Source organism: Mirounga angustirostris, unplaced genomic scaffold (genome assembly GCF_029215605.1).
Source record: "Mirounga angustirostris isolate CCGP_5_RB_7025 unplaced genomic scaffold, mMirAng1.0.hap1 SCAF_5, whole genome shotgun sequence".
Classification (NCBI taxonomy): domain Eukaryota; kingdom Metazoa; phylum Chordata; class Mammalia; order Carnivora; family Phocidae; genus Mirounga; species Mirounga angustirostris.
In genome coordinates, this window is record NW_026991713.1 from 178219201 (window position 1) to 178235383 (window position 16183).

Below are 16183 nucleotides of genomic sequence, written 5' to 3' on the forward strand. Positions count from 1 at the left end.
TTTTTTATTCCTGAGTACTGCAGCAAAAATGGACAGAGGACCGCCCCTGTCAATAGGTATCGTGATGTTGAACCAAAGAAGGCCAACAGGAAGGCGTATTACCGTAGGATTACAGTGCGATGCAGCCCCCTTGTTGAGTGCCCATGCAGGTGACAAAACTACAGGGAGGGGTTAGGAAATGTCACCAGCATCCGGACGGTGGTCAGTTTACAGGTCAGGGTGGGCGCTGTACGAGGGCCCTTCTGGAGTGCTGTTCCTGGTTCACACTGACCACGGTGGTCACGGTGTTTGAGTTCAGCTGGACATTTCTCTTATGCACTAGTCTTATGGCCTGCCATAGTTCACAGTAATAAGGATTTGAAAGGGAAAATATACTTAGATGAATATGCACAGATTATGTGTAGAGAATGTTGAATGTATTGCTCCTAAATGCTAAAACAAAGAGGAAATAGCCCGAATACTCTCCAGGAGGGATTGGCTGACCACCAGTGAGGCTGCTGACCATGGATCAGATGCTGTACAGCTGGTAGAGAAGCTAAAAGAGAGGCTTGTACACCAGCATGGAAACAGGTCCCTGACACAGCAAGTGAAAACAGACCAAGCAGCAGGACATGTATAAGAAAGAAAAAAAGTACACACACACACACAGGAATATACTCATTAGTGCATGTGTATATATACTAATGCACAGAAAATTAAAACCTCAAGTAAATATATCCACTGAACTACTCCAGCTGTTACTTTTTATTTTATGTCTATAATTGCAAAAATACGTATTTTAAAAATTATTTTTAATCATTGTAGAAAAACATTTTTATAATCAGAAAAAGCCATGAAAACATTTTAAAACGAATTGTAAAAATTAATGACTGCAGACAACAGTTTCATAAATCTTTTGCATTGTTCCTAAAAGAAGGTTTAAGGTCTGAATAATTCTGGTTAACTGAAACGTGCTGTTAATCTGAAAGTTTCAAAGGATGGCTCCTCCCCTTCTCGTCCCCCACTTCCTTTGAGCAGATTTCAAGAAATGTGGTCCACTGGAGCGCGTGCTGAGTGAGCCTGAGGACTGGGGAGAGCCCTGGGCTCTCGGACCCCCGCCTGGTGCAGGAGCTTCGGTTCCGCAACTGTCAGAGAGGGCAGCACGCCTCCTTTTAGATCAGCTCAGCGGTGAAAACACCTAGCATCGTGTTGGCAAGACACGTCTGTCCGGGAAACCAATTTGCCGATTTAGGATTTCTTCTGTACTCAGTACTGGGCCGTGGGCTGTGAACGGAGGCTTCTCCTCGTCCTTCCTCCGAGCACCAGGGCTCAGATGCCTGCAGCAGGCACCTGCATCTCCCCATGTGCGGAGACATGCACGGATGCCTGTTGGTCGGTGTCACAGAGACAGACCTGCACCAGGTGGGTTTCTAACGAAAGCCGTCATTCAAGGACACGGGAGGAAAGAGGCCGCTGCCATGATAAGTAGTCATGAGACTGACGAACTCGGTTGCTGTAGTGAAAGAGGCATCTAGAAAAGCAAGGTTGCCCTGTTCTTGCTGTCCTTGGGGAGCTTTCCTGAGAATTTTGCATTAAAGCCAGATGAAATGGTGGATTTATTCACTTGTTATGCCTTTTTTTTCTTTCTTCCTTTTTTTCTTAATGGTGGTAAAACACGCCTTTCCTTTGTTATAAGCCACTAAGGCTTTCTAGCGGGTCAGTATTAACAGCTGAGCAGATGTATCGAGGCGAGTCTTGGGCAAGTCTAGTTTGTGTGTGAGCAGTTCCTCGGGGATTCCTTGTGGGTGGGGACGGCCGACCATTTAACAAATAGGTCAAGAGATTGGATGCGGCCCTCATCTTCTGATACTGGAAAACACCTTTTCTGGGGCCACCAGGAGCGCCCCACAAGCTTGTATAGCAGCACTTGCTGCTCGTAAGTTCAAGGTTTAGAAATAAAGCCAAGGTGCTATCTGTGAGCCTTTCAGACCAGGGCAGGCAGATTGCACAGCTGTCCATCTTAGCTCGAGCTGCTGTAACTGAATACCACACGCGGGGTGGCACAAATAGCCAGCGTCTCTTTCTCATGGTTCTGCAGGCTGGGGGTCCAAAATCGGGGTGCCTACAGATCTGGTTCTTGGCGAGGGCCCTCATCTTGTGTGTGCTCAGAGCAAGCTCTGGACTCTTTCCTCTTAGGAGGGAGAGCACTAATCCCATCATGAGGCTCCTCCCTCAAGACCTCCGGGTAAGCCCGTTTACCTCCCAAAGGCCCCACTTCACAGTCCCGTCACACTGGGGGGTCGGCGGGGAGACACAAACATTCAGCCCACAGCGGTGACCCTGCCCTTGCTCCCTCTTCCCTACTTCCTTTCCCAAAGGTAGTTAACCAACCTCTCTTCCTCAGTTCACTTAAGTCCTCTGTGTTTCTGCATTTCTATAAGAAGACATGTTTTATGTGTTTGGCTGCATGGCTAGATCTGTGTTATTTTTATGCATTGGAAAAAGGATGCCTTTCTAATTAAAATAGGATTGTCTTCCTCCCTTTCCAAGAGTTTTGAGCCCAGAGTATTAGATGGCATTAAAATTTTTATTTTCAAGGAGACCCCAGCCCCCTGAATTTTGAGGAAAGCAGAATTCAGGGAGAGAAAGGAGGGACCAAGGTTCGCGTTTGCTCAGGGAATCAAATGTAGGACATTTAGAATGCGGATGTGTTCATGGGAAGGTAGCTCTGAGATGCACTCACCCCTGAGGAGCCCAAGACAATGGATCTCTTGCTTTTGCCTTGCTCCTCTGCCCTTACTCTGGTGTGGTGGTAGCAAAACTGACTACCGAAACCTCTGCTCAGTAAATGGGGTTTCAGTTCTTGAAGCCAAGTTAGTTTCTATTCCCAGTTTGGCGTATGCTCTTTCCCTGAGCCAGCTTGATTATGAAGTTCCCGAAGACCAAGCTGGTGGTGGGGATGGTGCCGTGACACGGTACCCCGGGATGGGCAGCTCTGGTTGGAACTCGTCTCACGAGGCTTTGATTTCATCCCTTGTATGATATTTGACATAAAAGGAACTCGGTTTGGCCGAGGCCCACTGCATGGGTATCTTGCATCATTCTGGGCATTTTAGCAAATTCTCCAGAGCCTCTTTCTGCATTTGTACTTCCCAGGAGATATGATGTGATGCCCAGTGTGACTGTCCTTGGAGTTCTGGTGTCAGTCCTGGTTTTGCCTGAGCACAGGAAATCGGTGACTCGACAGTGACCCATGTTCCCGAAGTGTCGACAACCCACAGCCCCCCTCTTCTCCCACCTGGTTGTGCTCCTGATGTGAGTGTTGGATACTGGTGTCCAACCCTGGCTTTGTTGTCACCTTGCTCATCATTGACCACCTTTCTCTCCTCTCTCCTTTTCATGCTGATCTCAGATTTCAGGTATCTTCTCCTGTAGCTCCCCTTGCAGGATAGCCTCGTGCACCCCGTTTTAGTCCATGGGTGACCTGTCCCTTCCCTTTGCTGCCGTCATGGGCACTACAGGATTGCAGAAGGATGCTGTAGCCAGAGAAAGACTGGGGGGTGGCCAGCACTGCCCCACGTGATTCTGCTGCATTTATTAATGGCAGAGACACGGGGCACAGTGGTCCTCCTGAGTTCTGACTAAAATGGGGGAGTGGGAATCAGGCTTCATTTCCAGGTTATTTTCCCTTTTCTCTGTTATTCTTGACCTGCTGCTCTTTTTCGTCCAGAACTTCATACTGAAATCCTAGTCTCCCAAGACCATTCTGGCTGGCTGATCGCTCATTCCAGCCAACTTATATCGTGGTGTTTAACCCAAAACAAGGTTGTAAAATAAGGAAAAAGCAGTGTCTCAACTCCAGGAAAGGGATAACTTGATCAAGCCTAAGACCTTAGTAGCTGGGAGACGTATTTCTCCAGGGCTCCCCCAACCCTGTTTTTTTAAACTTTGTGAATTTTGTACTATATGCGTTTATTATCTATTCAAAAACTTTAAAAATGTTAAGTAATTCATAATACAGTGAAAAGTTCAAATTCTATAAGGAAAGTATGTTACTGGGGCGCCTGGGTGGCTCAGTCGTTAAGCGTCTGCCTTCGGCTCAGCTCATGATCCTGGGGTCCTGGGATCGAGCCCCTCATCGGGCTCCCTGCTCAGCTGGAAGCCTGCTTCTCCCTCTCCCACTCCCCCTGCTTGTGTTCCCTCTCTCGCTGTGTCTCTGTCAAATAAATAAAAATAAAATCTTAAAAAAAGAAAAATGTTACCAGCAAACTTGAAAGAAGGATGTCAGTAAACTGAATTATACAATTCACACTGTTTTTAGAATATTATTATTATTGATTGTGATATTAATAGTGATTCCCATATAATGGGTGCTTAACTGTGCCGGCCACTATGCATGAACCTATCATAAACCAAACCCCAAGTGATAAGTTGGCTCTTCAAACACACATTTTGTTTCATAAGTATGTGCAACATTGTCTTTTTTTTTTTTTTTAAGGAAACAACTAATAGATGAGGCTTTATGCATATTTTTGTTTTATAGTTGTTTGGTTTTATTCATCTTTGAAAGTGGTTTGTGTAAAAAGGAAGACAAATTTAAGTCTGAAAGAAATATTCAGTAACAGATGTTGACTTACATTCTTAAACTTTGTGCTTTAGCTGCACCTTATATAATTAAGACGTTTGATGAATTAATGATGTGGAGTCCCGTTTCCCCACACTCCCACCTCCTGCTCCTTCTCATTCATTCTGCTCCAAGCATAAAGGTCTTCTTGCTATTCCTTCAACATTCTGAGCACAGTCTGGTCTCAGGGACTTTGCACTTGGTGTTCTCTCTGCCTGGCATACTCTTCCTCCTACATCTTAGAAAGGTTGATTCAAATGTTACCTTCTTAGTGAAGTTTTCCCTGATTTTCTTGATTAACAGCACGATTCCACCCACCGCTGCCTGTTATTTTTCCCTGCTTCATTTTTAAAATACTTTTGTTGGAGAATTTGTTGTACATGTATATATACATGCATGCATGTGTATATACACACATCTTTGCATATACATTATATATAAAAAGTATGTGTATATAAACTCAGTTTTCACAAACTAAACACATCCATGTAACCAACACCCAAATCAGGGTACAAAATTACCAGCACTCCAAGATCTCTTTTCTTGACTCACTACCTTCCACTCTCCAGAAATAACCTGACGTTCAAGAGCGTAGAAGAGTTTTGGCTGGTTTTGTATTTAGTGCGTATAGCACCATGCAGCATTTACTCTTCTGTAACTGGCTCCTTTCCTTTAGCATCATGTTTCATGAGATTCATCTGCGTTGTGGCGTGGGTCGTAAATCCCCCATTCTCATTGGTGTCCAGGATCCTCCTATGTGAATATAGCGCAATTTAATACGCACTCTCCTGTTGATGGGCACTTGGGATTTTGACAGAGCGCGTTACTATGAATATTCTAGCACATGTCTTCTGATGAAGAGATGTAGGCATTGCTGTCAGGTATATCTGGGAAGTGGAGTCGCTGGGACAAAGGACATGCATATGTTCAGTTGTAGTAGCTTTTTCACAGCATTTGTATCAATTTCTATTCCACCAGCAGAGTTCAAATGCAGCCACTTCCCTTCCTTACCAGCCCTTGGTATTCTTTGTCCTTTTCATGTACTTATTCTAGTGACCATGTAGAGGTCTCTCGCTTGCTTACTGACTGAAAAATAATTGATGTATGTAAATGAAGAAATCTTAAGTGTATACAGCTCAATGAATTTTACCTGTGTATATACTCCTATAACCACCACCTCGTCTAAAATAAAAAAAAAACATTTTCAGCGTCCCAGAAAGTTCCTCCTGCTTCTTCCCAGTTGATACCACTCCTCCCAGTGAAAGCACTGGGATTTTTATCACCATAGTGTTTTACCTGTTTTTGAAGTCCATTTAACTGGAATAATTTATGCCCTTAAATCTGACTTAATTGTTCAGTGTAATGACCAAGATTTATCTGTATGGTTACATTATTGGTAGTTTATTCTTTTTTATACATAAAGGGAAATGAGAAAGGAATTTAAATTTTCACTACTTTCACGGCGCCTGGGTGGTTCAGTTGGTTAAGCATCCAACTCTTGATTTCGGCTCAGGTCATGATCTCAGGGTCATGAGATCAGGCCCCACACTGGGCTCCACACTCAGCAGGGAGTCTGCTTGAGATTCTCTCTTTCTCCCCTGCCCCTCTCCCTGCTCACACACGTGTGCGCTCTCTCTCAAATTTTTAAAAAATCACTACTTTCAACTAAACACAAAAGAAAATAGTAATGCAGGAAATGAATATAAAAGCTACAAGGTGTATAGAAAACAAATAGCAAAATGACAAAGGTAGGGCCCTCCCTACCAGTAATTATTTTAAGCTCACATTGATTAGACGCCACAATCAAATGACAGAGACTGGAAGAATGGATGAAAACACATGGCCCAACTATTTCCTGCCTGCAAAAGATTCACTTTAAACCCAAAGACACAGATAGATTGAAAGTGAAAGGATGGAAAAAGTTAGAAGAGAGTAATGTGGCTATACTAATATCCAACAGAATCGACTTTAAAATCAAAAAAAGGTTGCAAGAAACAAAGCCTTGTATATTAATAAAAGATTCAATACAGCAAGAAGATACAAGTTATTAACATGTATGTACCTAATGACAGACCATCTAATATATGAAGCAAAAAGTGACAAAGGGAGAAGTAGACAGTTGTACGATAACAGCCATAGACTTCAACGCCCCACTCTCAATAATGAACAGAAGAACTGGACAGAAGATAAGGATGGAAATAAAGGAAGTAAACAGCACAATGAACAATCAGATCTAACAGACCTGTACCAGCCACCCAATAACGACAGACCACACACTCTTCTCAAGTGCACATGGGACATTTTCCAGGAGAGACCACTAACTTAGACTGCAAATAAATCCCAGTAGTATTAAAAAGATATCATAAAAATAATCTTTAATCACAACAGGATGAAGTTAGGAATCAATAATAGAAGTAAAACTGAAAAATTCACCAATCTGTGGAGATTGAACAGCATACTCTTAACCAGTGGGTCAAAGAAGAAATCACAAGGGAAATTAGAAAATACTTAGAAATGAATGAAAACAAAACCACAACATACCAAGATTTACAGGGTGTGGTAAAACCCACACTAAAGGGGAAATTTATAGCCATAAATGCTGACATTATAAAAACAAGAAAGATCTCAAATCAACCTGATTTTACAACTGAAGGAACTAGAAAAAGAAGAACAAACTAAACCCAAAGCTAGCAGAAGGGGAGAAATAAAAGATTAGAGCAGAGATAGATGAAATAGAGAACAGAAAAACAATAAAGAAAATCAGTGAAAGCAAAAGGTGGCTCTTCAAAAAGATCAACACAGTCAACAAACTTTTAGTGAGATGGGCTAAGACAAAAAGATTCAAGTTCTAAAATCAGAAATGAGGGGCACCTGGGTGTCTCAGTCGTTAAGCATCTGCCTTCGGCTCAGGTCATGATCTCAGGGTCCTGGGATCGAGCCCTGCATCGGGCTCCTCCCTGCTCAGCAGGGAGTCTGCTTCTCCCTCTCCTGCTCCCCCTCCTTGTGCTCGCTCTCCTGCTGTATCTCGCTCTGTCAAATAAATAAATAAATAAATTTTAAAATAAATAAAATCAGAAATGAAAATGGGGACTTATCACCGATTCTACAGAAATAGAAGGGGTTATAAGGGAGAACTGTGAATAGTTGTATGCTAACAAATTTGACAACCTAGACAAATTCCTAGAAACACAAAACCTATCCAGACTAAATTATGTAGAAATAGAAAATCTGAATGGACCTATGACCAGTAAGGATATTGAATCCGTAATCAGAAATCTAACAGAGAAAAGCACTGGGCCTGATACCTTCACCAGTGAATTCTACCAAACATTTTAAAAAGAACTAATACCAATCCTTCTCAGACTTTTCCCCCAAAAATGAGAGGAGAGGGGAACACTTCCTAACTCATTCTGTGAAGCCATCATTACCCTGATACTAAAGTCAAAGACTAAGAAAACCGGTATCCTTTACAAATATAAATGCAAAAATCCTCAACAAAACACTAGCAAACCGAATTCAGTGGCATAGTAAAAGGATTGTATACCATGACCAGTGCAATTTATTCTGGGAATGGAAGGATGGTTCAACATATGAAAACCGATCATTGTAATACCCCATGTTAACAGAATGAAGGATGAAAGAACCCAGGGTATTCTCAATGTGGTAAAAGCATTTGATAACATTTAATACCCTTGGGTAAACACAGTCAGCAAGTTATGAATGAATGGAAATTACTTCCATATGATAAGCCATATGAAAAACCCACCACTAACATCATACTAAGTGTTGAGAGACTTGAAAGCCTCTCCTCTAAGATCAGGAACAAGACAAGGCTGCCTACTTTCACTACTTCTGTTCAATGAAGTACCAGAAGTTGTAGCCAGAGCAGTAGGCAAGAAAAAGGAAAGGCATCCAAACTGGAAAGGAAGAGTAAAATTATCTCTGTTCATAGATGACATAATTTTATATATAGAAAACCCTAAAGATGCCACAAAAATCCTGTTAGAGCTAATTAATCCAGCAAAGTAGCAAGATACAAAGTGAACATATAAAAATCATTTGCGTTTTTATACACTAACATTGAACAATCTGAAAAGAAAATTATGAAAACAATTCCATTTACAGTAGCATCAAAAAAAAAATAGAATTATCCAAGAAAGGAAAAGACTTATGAAAACTACAAATAATGCTGAAAGAAATTAAAGAAGACATAAATGGAAACATATCTCATGTTCATGGATTGGAAAATTTCATATTTTAAAATGTCAATACAGGACTCAGTCGGTGAAGCGTCTGCCTTCAGCTCAGGTCATGATCCTGTGGTCCTGGGATCGAGCCCTACATCGGGCTCCCTGCATAAGTAGAGAGTCTGCTTCTCTTTCTCCCTCTGCCCTTCCCTCCTCTCATGCTTTCTCTCTCTCTCAAATAAATCAATAGAATCTTAAAAAAAAAATGTCAGTACTACCCAAAGAGATCTACAGTTTCAGTACAATCCCTGTCAAAATCCTAATGATGTTTTTCTATTAATAATAAAAGAGAGGGGGCATCTAGCTGGCTTAGTCAGTAGAGCATGTGACTTAGTCTCAGGGTTGTGAGTTCAAGCCCCATGTTGGGCAGGGAGCTTACTTAAAAAAAATAATAATAATATGGGCGCCTGGGTGGCTCAGTTGGTTAAGCGACTGCCTTCGGCTCAGGTCATGATCCTGGAGTCCCTGGATCGAGTCCCGCATCAGGCTCCCTGCTCGGCGGGGAGTCTGCTTCTCCCTCTGACCCTCCCCCCTCTCATGTGCTCACTCTCATTCTCTCTCTCTCAAATAAATAAATAAAATATTAAAAAAAAAAAAAAAAAAATAATAATAATAAAAGAGAGGGGGCATCTAGCTGGCTTAGTCAGTAGAGCATGTGACTTAGTCTCAGGGTTGTGAGTTCAAGCCCCATGTTGGGCAGGGAGCTTACTTAAAAAAAATAATAATAATATGGGCGCCTGGGTGGCTCAGTTGGTTAAGCGACTGCCTTCGGCTCAGGTCATGATCCTGGAGTCCCAGGATCAAGTCCCGCATCGGGCTCCCTGCTCGGCGGGGAGTCTGCTTCTCCCTCTCCCACTCCCCGTTTGTGTTCCCTCTCTCGCTGTGTCTTTCTCTGTCAAATAAATAAATAAAATCTTTAAAAATAAATAAAATAATAATAATAATAAATAAATACTCCTTGGGAAACTCATGAAATCTCAAGGGACCTGAAATAGCTAAAATAGTCTTGAAAAAGAACCAATGGAATACTCACGCTTCCTGATTTTAGAACTTGCTACAAAGTTATACTAATCAAAATCGTGGGGTACCTGCATAAAGACAGACATATCAATCAATGGGATACAATAGAAAACCCAGAAGTAAATCCTTGTGCTGTGTTCAAATGATTTTTGACAGGGGTGCCAGTAACACTCATTAGGGAAAGGACAGTCTTTTCTTTTTTTTCTTTTTTTTAAAGATTTTATTTATTTATTTGAGAGAGAGTGAGAGACAGAGAGCATGAGAGGGAGGAGGGTCAGAGGGAGAAGCAGACTCCCCGCCGCGCAGGGAGCCCGATGCGGGACTTGATCCCGGGACTCCAGGATCATGACCTGAGCCGAAGGCAGTCGCCTAACCAACTGAGCCACCCAGGCGCCCAAGGACAGTCTTTTCAACGAATGGTTCTGGAAAAACTGGAAAACCACATGTGAAAGAATGAAGTTGGACCCTTACCTAACACTGCATACAAAAGTTAAAATGTATCATAGACCTAAATGTAAGGCCTAACACTATAAAATCTTAGGAGAAAATATAAGGCAAAACTTTATGACATGAGATTTGGCAGTCATTTCTGGGATGTGACACCAAAGGTAGAGGCAACAAAAGAAAAAATAGACAATTTGAATTCTACATGAAAAATGTAAAATTTTGTGCATCAAAGGACATCAGCATAATAAGAGAGCAACCCACAGAATGGGAGAAAATATTTGTAAGTTATATATGTGGTAAGAGAGGTTAATATCCAGACTATACTGAGAATTCTCAAAACTCAACCACAAAAAAACAACTACCCAATTCAAAAAATGGGTATTAGACTTGAATGGACATTTCTCCAAAGAAGATGTACAAATGGACAATAAGCATAAGAGAAGATGCTCAACATCACTGATTATTAGAGAAATGCAAATCAAAACTACAGTTAAGATACCGCCAAATAACCATTAGGGTTACTACAATAAAAATAATAGAAAAGAACAAGTTCTGGCAAGGATGTGGAGAAATTGAAATCCTTGTGCACTGTTGGGATTGGGATTGTAAATGGTGTGGCTACTGTGGAAAACAGTATGGCAGTTCATCAAAAAAATAAAAATAGGATTATCATATCCAGCAATTCCATTTCTGGGTATACACAAAAGAATTAAAAGCAAGGTCTTGAAGAGATATTTGCACACCTATGTTCATAGCAGCTTATTTACAAGAGCTAAAACATGAAAGCAACCCAGGGGTCCTCTAAGGTTAAATGAATAAGGAAAATGTAATATATACATACAGTGGAATATTATTCAGCCTGGAAAAGGAAGGAAGCCCTGTCACATGTGATAGCATGGATGTACCTTGAAGATACTACACTAAGTGAAATAAGCCAGTCCACAAAAAGAGAAAAACTATATGATTCTCCTTATATGAGATACTTAGAGTATTTAAAATCATATAGAAAAAGTAAATGGTGGTTGCCAGGGGCTGGGAGCAGGGAAAAATGGGGAGTTATTGTTAATGGCCATAGAGTTTCTGCTTTATGAGATTAAAAGTTATGGACAATGATGGTGATGGTTGTACAACATTATGAACATATTTAATACTGCTGAAGTGTATCCTTAAAAATGGTTAAGAGGATAAATTTTATGTGTGTTCTACCACAATAAAAATTGAAGGGAAAAAAAACAGTTTATGCAAAAAGCAGAAAATGGAGTGGAAAACAAAAATAGGAACAATGAACAAAGGTAACAAGTAGAAAACAGTAACTAATAGTTATCAATCCACCTATACTGATAATAACTCTGAATGTCAGTGGTCTAAATGCACCAATTAAGAGACAGAAATTTTCAGAGTGAATCAAAAAACAACCCAACTAGAGTACCCACCCCCCCAAAACCCACTTTAAATATAAAGGCACATAGTGAATAAAAGTAAATAGATGGAAAAATATATATACCATGCTAACACTAGTGTAAAGAAAGCAGGGATAGCTACATTAATTTCACACAAAGCAGACTTCAGAGTAAGGAAAGTTATTAGAATAAAGAAGAGCATTACATTAAGATAAAGGGGTCAGCTCTCCAAGAAGACATAAGAATTCTTAACATGATGCTCGTAACAGCATAGCATCAAACCACATGAGACAAAAACTGATAAAATTGCAAGGAAAAATAGATGAGTCTATTATCATGGAGACTTCAACACTCCCTCTCAGAAATGGACAGATTGAGCTGGCAGAAAATCAGTAAGGACACAGCTGAATTTAACACTGTCAGTCAGCTGGGTGATAATGACATCGAAGACTACCTCATCCAACAACAGCAGAATTCACATTCTTCCCAAGCTCACATGGAACATTAGGCAAGATAGACTGCATTCTGGACCATAAAACACAGAAAACAATCCACCTTACAGTGTCTGTTCTCAGGGCACAATGGAATTAAACTAGAAGTCAGTAACAGAAAAATTACTGAGAAATCCCAAAATACTTGGAGATTAAACAACACACTTCTAAATAACACTTGAGTCAAAGAAGAAATTTCAAGAGAAATTTTCTTAAATTTTGAACTAAATGAAAACACAACTTAATCAAAATTTGTGAGATGCAGCAAAAGCAGTGCTTATAGGGAAATTTATGGCATCGAATGCATTTTTAGTAAAGAAAAAAAGATCTAAAATCAATAGTCTAAATTTCCACCTTAAGAAACTAGAAAAAGAAAAACGAAGTAAGTCCAAAGTGATCAGAAGAATTACAGCAGAAATTAATGAAATTGAAAACAGGAAATCAGTAGACAAAATCAACAAAACTAAAAGCTGTTTCTTTGAAAAGATCAATTAAAATCGATAATCCTCTAACCAGGCCATCTAAGAAAAAGAGTGGACACAAGTTACTAATGTCAGAAATGGAAGTGAGGACATCACTACAGATCCCATGGAAACTGAGTGGATAATAAAGGAATACTATGAACAACTGTATTTCAACAGATATGATAATCTAGATGAAATGACCCAATTCCTTGAAAGACACAATCTGCCAAAACTCACACACAAAGAAGTAGATGATCTGCATAGGCTTATATCTATTAAAGAAATTGAATCAATAATTAATAACATTTCCAAATCAAAAGCACCGGGCCCAGATGGGTTCACTGCTGAATTCTATCAAACATTCAAGAAAGAAATTTACCAGTTCTCCACAATTTCTTTCAGAGGATAGAAGCAGAAGGGATATTTCCTAATTCATTCCATTAGACCTGCATTACACTAATACCAAAACCAGATGAAGACATTCCAAGAAAAGAAAACTAGAGAGAACAGTATCTCTCATGAATATAGGTACAAAAATCCCCAACAAAATAGCAAATCAAATCCAGAAAAAGTATAAAAAGATGACCAAGTGGGATGTATACCAAGTGTGCAAGGCTGGTTCAACATTCAAAAATCAATTAATGTAATCCATCATATCAACAGACTAAAGAATAAAAATCACATGATCATATCAATAACTACGGAAAAGGGATTTGACAAAATTAATACCCATTCCAATACCAATAAAAACCCTCAGTAAACTAGGAATAGAAGGGAACTTTCCCAACTTGATAAGGACTATCTTCAAAAAACCTATAGCTAACATCACATTTAATAGTGAGAAACTAAGCTTTCCCATAAAGATCAAGTACAAAGCGTGAATGCCCCTTCGCCACTCCTTACCAACATCATACCAGAAGTCCATGCTATTGCAGTAGGCAAGGAAGGGAAATAAAAAGAATACATATTAGGAAAGAGGACCTAAAACTGTCTTTGTTTGCAGATGACATGATCATCTGTGTAGAAAATCCAAAAGAATTGACAAAAAAATCCCAGAACTACTAAGCAATTATAACATGGTTGTAAGATGCAAGGTTAATATGCTAAAGTCCATCACTTTCCTAGATGCCAACAATGAACAAACGGACTTTTTTTTTTCAAGATTTTACTTATTTTTTTGACAGAGACAACGAGAGAGGGAACACAAGCAGGGGGAGTGGCAGAGGGAGAAGCAGGCTTCCCACTGAGCAGGGAGCCCAATGCGGGGCTCGATCCCAGGACCCTGGGATCATGACCTGAGCCGAAGGCAGACGCTTAATGACTGAGCCACCCAGGCGCCCCGAACAAATGGAATTTTAAATTTAAAAAACAGTATCACTTACCTTAGCACCCTAAAAATGAAATACTTAGGTATAATCCTGATAACAAAATATGTACAAGATGTGTATGAGGAAAACTACAAAATGTAGATGAACAAGATCAAAGAGCTAAGTAGATATTCCGTGTCTATGGATAGGAAGACTTAATATTTTCAAGATGTGAGTTCTTCCCAGTTTGATGTACAGCTTCATTGTAATCCCAGTAAAAATCCCGCCACATTATTTTATGGATATTGATGAACTGATCCTAATGTTTATATGGAGAGGCAGGAGACCCAGAATAGCCAACCCAATATTCAAGGAGAATAAAAAATTTCGAAGTGTGATGCTACCCACTTTGATACTTACTATAAAGCTACAGTAATCAAGACAGTGTGGTATTGGCAAAAGAACAGAGAAATAGATCAATAGAACAGAATAGAGAGCCCAGAAATAGACCCACATAAATACAGTCAACTGCTCTTTGACAGAAGAGCAAAGGCGGTACAGTGGAGCAAAGATAGTCTTTTCAGGAAACAGTGCTTGAACAACTGGACATTCACAGGCCAAAAAAAAAAAAAAAACAAAAGAAGAAGAAAGAAAGAATCTAGACACAGACCTTACTCCCATCACAAACTCAGAAATGATCACAAACCTGAATGTAAATGCAAAACTGTAAAACTCCTGGAAGATCATAGGAGAAAACCTAGATGACTTTGGGTGTGGTGGTGATGCCTTTTAGTGACGACACCAAAGACCTGATCCATGAAAGAAAGAATAGCTATGCTGGACTTCATTAAAATTAAAAACTTACACTACAAAACACAATGTCAAGTGAATAAGAAGATGAACCACACAGACTGTTAGAAAATATTTGCAGAATACATACCTGATAAAGGCATGTTATCTTAAACACAAAGAACTCTTAAAACTCAACAGTAAGAAAACAGCCTGATTAAAAAATGGGCCAGCGACCTTAACAGACAAGATAAACAGATGGCAAGTACGCACATGGAAAGATGTTCCACATTGTATGTCATCAGGGAAATGAAAGTTAAAACAGTGAGCTACCACCACGCACCTACGAGAATGGCCCAAATCCAGAATGCTGACAGCACTAAATGCTGTTAAGGATGTGGAGCAACAGGAATTCTCAAACATTGCTGGTGGGAATGCAAAATGCTACAGCCATTCTGGAAGACACTTTGGTGGTTTCTTACAAAATCAGACATAATCTTAGCATGTGATTCAGCAGTCATGCTCTGAGGTGTTTACCCAGGGAACTGAAAATGTACATCCACACAAAAACCTGCACATGCATATTTATAGCAGCTCTTTTCATAAGTGCCCAAACTTAGAAACAACTAAGATGTCCTTCTGTAGGCGGATGCATTAATAAACTCTAGTCCGTTCAGACAGTGGAATATTATTCTGCTCTAGAAAGAAGCTTCTGAGCCTTCCAGGAAAGAGGGAGGGAGGAAAAGGGGAGAAAAGAACCCAGTGTCCAAGGCAAGCTTGGCACTTACCGTGCCCACAGCTGGCGCAAAAAAATTTTTTAAATAATAAAAGAAATAAAAAGAAATGAGCTATGAAGCCATGATAAGACATGGAAGAACCTTAAATGCATACTACTAAGTGAAAGAAGCCAATCTGAACAGGTTCCCTCCTGCAGGATTCCATCTATTATGACATTCTGGAAAAGGCAAAAATAGGAAACAGATCAGTGGTTGGGGCTGGCACAGGGTAGGGGGTGATGAATGCATAGGCCAGAGGATTTTGTAAAACAGTAGAAACATCTCATTATACTTTTGTCCAAACCCATCCGACGTGCACCACCAAGAGTGAACCCCCAGGTAAACTATGGACTTTGGGTGATTATGATGTGTCAGTGCAGGCTCATTTTTGGTTTAAAAAAAAAAAAGTTCCATTCTGGTGAATGATGTTGATCAGGGAGGTTGTACATGGTGGGGGCTGGAGGTTTTTGGGAAATCTCTGTACCTTCTTCTCAATTTCAGTCTTTTTGAAAAATAATTGTATTTTTATGTATTAGCAATGAATAATCAAAAATTGGCATAAAAATAGCCTTTATAGTAGCATAAAATCTATGACATACTTTGCATTAAATTTAATAAAAGATGTGTAGAATCTTGCAG

The 16183-nt window shown here is 40.1% G+C and overlaps 1 protein-coding gene and 1 long non-coding RNA gene across 3 annotated transcripts in view; both read left to right on the forward strand.

Moving 5' to 3' along the window:
• LOC135364603 (uncharacterized) overlaps positions 1-14590 on the forward strand; it is a 29375-nt gene extending 14785 nt beyond the window's left edge. The window contains exon 2 of the long non-coding RNA XR_010412054.1: positions 1018-14590. This is a non-coding gene — a long non-coding RNA (uncharacterized LOC135364603). The remainder of the gene's footprint in view (positions 1-1017) is intronic.
• The window catches only part of GNA12 (G protein subunit alpha 12), a 109402-nt gene that overhangs the window by 60749 nt on the left and 32470 nt on the right, over positions 1-16183 (forward strand). The gene's annotated exons all lie outside the window — the stretch shown is intronic.